This window comes from Canis aureus, chromosome 38, assembly GCF_053574225.1.
Source record: "Canis aureus isolate CA01 chromosome 38, VMU_Caureus_v.1.0, whole genome shotgun sequence".
Classification (NCBI taxonomy): domain Eukaryota; kingdom Metazoa; phylum Chordata; class Mammalia; order Carnivora; family Canidae; genus Canis; species Canis aureus.
The window spans coordinates 18,736,328-18,742,613 of record NC_135648.1 but is presented as its reverse complement, the minus strand read 5'-3'; the positions used below and the strand labels follow the sequence as shown (position 1 = coordinate 18,742,613).

General features: G+C 43.0%; 1 pseudogene; it reads right to left on the bottom strand.

Moving 5' to 3' along the window:
* Positions 1-823: 823 nt before the first annotated feature.
* Positions 824-4,173, bottom strand: LOC144307100 (exportin-7 pseudogene; annotated as a pseudogene).
* Positions 4,174-6,286: the final 2,113 nt, after the last annotated feature.

Genomic DNA, 6,286 nt, shown 5'->3' with positions numbered 1-6,286 from the left:
CAAGGGCTGGGGAAGACTCAGAGTTATTGGCCACACAACTGGGCCTCTGATGGACTCATCCAAATGGTTCACCAAGAGAGCAACTGGCTCAATTCCTTCTCTCCTGTCTCTCCCTTTACAGAGACCAAGCACCCGAAGTCATAGAGTTACATCCGACTTGTAAAAGCAAGAGGCATTTGTCTGAGGATGAGGATGAGCAAAATGGGAAAAAGGATGAAGCTAAGAACACCACTTTTAGCTGGAGTTGTCTGTCACTGCAAGAAGTCAAGGGACCTAGGGCAGCATCTACGGTTGAAGGGGAAGGATGGTGCTCTGCATGGCTTAGAGTTCCTAATAACAAGGGTAATAAAGTAATAGGAAGTGATAATTTGGGGGGGCAAGGGAAGGGCAATAAGAAAAAAATATACATTTGGAATTTTTACCTTTTTTTTTTCCCTCTCTACACTAAATATATCTCTGCACGTTCACACATCCTCGTCCAGTAAAGCTTCAGGTCACCAGAATACACATTTTTCCTCACTCGCATACATAACCCCTCATATCAGCATTGGTGCACTAGACTCTATAAAAATTTTTCAGTCACACTTTTTGTTTTTAAACTTGAGTCAATATAAACCTTGTTCAAAATGTTATGAAAAAATGTACATGTTTATAGAAGGCAGGTTGTCGCAGGACACCGGGGGTTCCCTGCTCCCCCCCCGCCCCCTGGGGTGGCCCCAGGAGGAGGGGCTGGAGTCTCACACATTTGTGTCTCTATCTTCTCCCACCACCCTTCCCACCCAACCCCCCAGGAACCAGCAGCGCTCTGCCCCCTAGTGTGCATTCACACCCCTATTCCATGGGGAAGTAGCCAGTTGACTTTGCCAGTTTCCCCACACCCCTGGAGGAGGGAGCTAGGGTCATCCAGGCCCTCTCCCTTGTAATTGTTTGCCCCTCTGGGCCAGACCCAAAGGGACGTTGCTCTGTGCAGGTAGAGTCCAAGGAGATGTCAACTCATCATGTCATTGCTATTCACACCATAAGTGGAATTCTTCATTGAGCCATTGACCTCTCGATGGAATGCCGACAGGTTCTGGGTGAACCTGTCTCTGTCTCTGTGTTTTGTAAGAAGATTTCACTTGATGCCTTCCATCAGGTTTTCAAAACACAGATGCATAGCCTGCTGCTTCTCTGGTGGCTGGCTGTTCATGATACTGTTTCTTAGGTCAGAAAAATACTTTTCATTAAGTAGTATTGAGCCAAGTAGGGGCTGAGACGTAGACCACTGGTTCCTACAGTCTTCAAAGATGATGATGTTCAGCACCATTGACAGCATCTGCTGGATCATCTCTGGATGCTGCTGCATGATATGCAGAAAACGGCCACTCTCCTGGTTTAGGGGTGTCGTCCTCTTCTTGGTGCTCCATGACAGTTGCTTAAAGAGGTATGTCACAATGTGGTCCAGGCAGGAGCAGCAGCCTGTGCATACCATGGTGTCAAGTGCAGTGAGTCCTTCAGAAATGGAAGAGAGAATATACATGATGACATGAAGTTCCAGACTTGCAATAAAGTTCATGTGGTCCTGGGTCAGGACTTACAGTAGTGAATAGTAAGACTGGATGAGCTTGGAGTAGTCCAGGAGGTCACTGTGAGGAATAGAGAGGAGCAGCTCGATGAAGGTCTATAGAGCATTGTCCAGCACATCATCTCCATAGAGACAGAAGACTCCAAAATTGACATAACTCCCACTGAGGGCAGCCTTCAGCATGGAGAAACAGATGGAGATGCCCTTGAGCTTCAGTGCAATAGACCTGATCCTTTGGGACCTCTCCTAGTGTCAGGAAGCAATTGCCATACATTGTTATCATCTTGCTGGTTTCTCTGAAGAGTAAGATGCCATTGGGGCAAGAGACATCAAATTGGAGTCACTGGGATCTGTTATGAACTAATTCAGCCATCAGCTTGAGCACAAGTGTAGTACAGGCTGGATCATGGTACCATAGCTCAATTGCCCACTGAAGAATTGGCATGTAGGATGGATATATCCACTCAAACAGTATCATGAAGCTGGTCTTGGCATTGAAGGAGAAAGCTATCCTTCTCAGGTCTCTTATGAGGCCACTAGAGTTCGCTTTGCCTCTTGCTCGTTGGAACTATTAGTGCTAAACATCTGGGTCACAGCCTCAAATGCTGCCGTGATTGTTAATACCCAGAAATGAAAAGTGCATGTGATTGTTCAGCATGAACTGTACTGCACTAAGCTTCACTAGTTTTCTTACACTACTGTATTCAATGGAGAGGTCATTGAAAAGCTGTAGTGTCTTGGAGGTGATTGGTTCACAGCAGTCCCACTACTTCAGGTTGGTGATGATTTTTTCCTATGAAGATGCTTAGGACCATAGTTTCATCATTCAAGCCCAGAACTTCTGAAAGTTGGCAGTACAGTTTAGAGGATTTTTGCACCTGGTCCCCAATATAGATCTTACAAAACTGTTCAAAAAAGCTCAGCATGGCCAATTCTAGCTTCTCATTACCTGCTTGAGTCAAGTGAGAATCTGTTAGGTTCATCAGCTGGAGCACCTGACAGACAAGCTCATCATCCATAGCATCTTGCTCATCAGTGCTGGCAAAAAACACTTGATCACCGATCACTGCGTCAATGATGTAATCCAGCCACGTCAGTCTTCCTTCCTGCACAGCAGCTCCTGATAGCACTGGGCAGACTGGTCAAACAACTGCACGAGGAGTGTGCATGTCTTCTCGTACTCACAACGCTCAATGGTAGACAGCTGGTCCAGCTGCTGTTGCACCAGGCCTGTATCCTCCAGAGGGTCTTCCAGGCCATCCCTCAAGGTGATGTGCACAGATTCCAAACGGGATGTGATAATAGACTTTGGTGACCTCAGGAGTATAAGTTTCCAGCATGCGGGGCTCTGTGGCTTTCACATATGGCCCAGAGGCTGCCAGCCACTGCCACAGGCTCAAGAGATAGTGCACACTATTTAGGGCACTATCCCAGTGCTGTAGGCTGGTCACTGTGAAGTTAGCTATCAATCGGATGATCTCAGATAGTTTTCCCCCTTTACTAATTCTCCCAGTTGATAGCTACTCTTCAATTGGGCCAGTGGTCTGCAAAACTCATGCTAATTGTTTGGGTCTGATAAACTCTGTGGGTTTTCCAGTATTTGTTTAACACCATCGACAAGATGTGAGAAAAACTTGGCCCTCTCTGCATTGTTAAGCAGGGATCTTCTGACTGAGGCAATCTATACTAAGCAGGATAATACCAGAGGTGAAAATGAAGGAGGGATGCAACGATACAGGTCAAAAAACAGCTGCAGAGTTGAAGAATCTAAGAATGCTGATCTCCAGCTGGTGGGAATCTGTACCGTGCACAGGTCATCTGAGGACTCATCAGTAGAAGTGCCGATGAAATCAAAGTTTAGGCAGTTATGAGTGAGTTTGAGCAGTTGCATGAGCAAACCATGCTGACTTTCATCATTCAAGTTTAGATTCTTTCCTGAAGCCTGTTTTAGTAAATTGCAGGAAAGTGTAAAGATATCAAATAACGATGAATCTCGGAAAGAAGAGGCTATTTTTCTGTGCTTGGTTAAAGGATGGGTGGTGTCGGCTTGATTAATTTCATTGGTTAGCTGAGATAAAATTGTGACGCCAATGATGCAGTATTCACCACTATCCTAGAAGAGCCCTGTGACGTCTGTGATTGCATTTCTGAAGACGTAGTCATCCTTCTGACAATCAAACCAGCCCAGTTTTGTGATTCTGGCATTTAACTGAGTAAGTGCTTGTGTCACAAAAGTTTTGTGAGCTTGACACTTTTGTGTCACACAAAAGTTGTGTTCACACAACTGTGAACACACAGTTTAGTTCCGAGTATCTATGTGTTGCTCCAATGGTAGAGGGTTGTTTGTGCGTGATACAAGATATTGTAAGGCATGTAGCTGCCAGTAACTGGGAGTAAGAGGAACTTCCTCTTTCGAGGAGTAGCTGGCACTTGCTCAGGCAATCAGGGCTGTTGGTGAATTCATCCAAGGCTTTCTCTGCCTGGAGTCGAATGGTTGTATCTATTGTCTCATAAAGCCATTTGCACAGATTCTCTAGTTGGGCCAGGCTCTGCACATGATCTGCCATTTTGCTACATTCATGCTCCTCTCCCAAAATATATTTTAAAATCAGACACAGGAAAGCCCTTAAAATGGTACCTAATATAAATTTGCAGTAGATTTTACTGTTAGCCACTATTACTAGCTATTTTCATTATTACATGAGAGATGACTTGTCAGAGTACAGATATCACATGTATTACAATATGAATATTCTCTGCAAAGCATGAGAAACTACTTTTAAATTATTTGTGTTGGCCTTCTAAACTCTTCCCTAGAAAACAATCCAATGTGTATTATCGAAGGCACACTGCCTTCTCAGGTGGAGATAAACAGGCAAAGACAATTTTATTCAAGACTATTGCAATAGGAGAGATACTGAACAACTCTGTTGAAATAAAAGGCAGGAAAGTTTCTGAGTGTTGGGTTGAGCTAGTGGAAAGGTACTGAAGAGTAGTAGTGGGGAAGTTGTTCAACGTGACCCAGCCACGTGTGTTTGCTAGTTGGCGCTTATGACATTAGACCCCTATCTTTTCACAGAGACTGGGAGATGGGGCCCTATCTCTCCTGATGATTATATTTAAGAAGGATGGCCACCCTGTCTCTGGGGAAGATGTCCCTAGGTTGTGGTACTTTGGCAAAGGGGCAGGGAAAGCATTTATAATAGAAAGTTTTATAAAGTGAATGCTCTAAGAACAGGGAAGTCAGGGACCTATAGTTAGGAAGAAATCTGCTTGAAGTTCAGTCAAGCTGAGGAAAACATTACAGTCATCTTTGCCAGTATTAAATCCAGGTGCCTATCCCAAATACTCCGTTATTCAAAGTAGTATGTTTTTGCTTAAGTTACATTTAGGCTCCCGAGATGGGAGCCATAAAAAGTCTATTACTATGTAACTTACCACCCCCAAACTCATTACCTTAAAAACAACAACTTATTCTTGCTCATGAATTAGTTGCTTTAGACTGGATTGAAGCTGAGTTTCCCTGAAAGTTGGGTCGGCTGAAGAGGCAGCAGCTATCTAGAAGGTCTTCTACATATCACTGATAGAAGTACTAAGATTAGCTCATTGTGCTGCACAAATCACGTTTCTGCTTATGCTAATGTCTCCCTAAATCCTCTTTAAACAAAGCAAGTAATGTGACTGATCTCATAGTCAAGGATCCCAGAAAGAATACTCTAACCATAACAAGGGGGAATGAGGTACGTATTTGCTATACAGTAATCCAAAGTAGCAAAAGAAGTTTCTTTTCTAAGTTTCTCAGAGATCGCTGGCTAGATTCTTTCAGAATATATAGTTATGATGGTTTCCCATATTTCCATATTTGTGGTTTGATCCATTTGTTTTTCATTCCTTATTAATATCTCAGCATGTGACAAGTACTGTTTTAGAGCCTGACCATACAACGGTAAGCAAAACCAGACGTGGCCTATGCCCATATAAAGAACACAACTTAGTGGACGCTACAGACTGAATGTTTGTGTCCCCTAAAATTTGTATTTTGAAAATCTCCAATGTGAGGGTATTTGGAGATGGGGCCTATGGGAGGTGATTCCATCATGAGGGCAGAGCCTTCATTAATGAGATGAGATCAGTGCCCTTGGGACCTCAGAGAGATCCCTTTTGGTATCTATCACGAGGACACAGCAGAAAGACAGCTATGGGCTCTCACCAGACACTGAATTTGGTGGAGATTTCATCTTGGACTTCTCAGCCTCTAGAACTGTGAAAATTAAATCTCTGTTGTTTATAAACCACCTGATAAAATCACCTATAAATAGAAAGGTATTCCCATTGCAACAGCCTGAATAGACTAAGATAGTGGGCAAAACACAAAAAAATACAGAAATTCCTAAAATTTGGACCATGATCAACACCATGACAAAGAAATGTCTGGTGCCATGAGAGCTCATAATGCAAGAATTTAACTTAATCAGAGACATAAAGCATTTTTTCTAAGTGATAATTTAAATGAGATCTTAAGAATTTATAGGGCGACATAGGGTGAATAGATCAATGCAAAGACATGAAGAAAAATAAGTGCTCTAGATGGAGGAAATAATACATTAAAAGGCCAAGTATTGTACTTTATAGGAACTGAAAGAAGTACAGGAAAGTGGAGAAGAAAAGTGAAAGCAGGACTCTGGTTTTCTTTTGTTTAGTTTTTTAAAGATTTTGTTTATT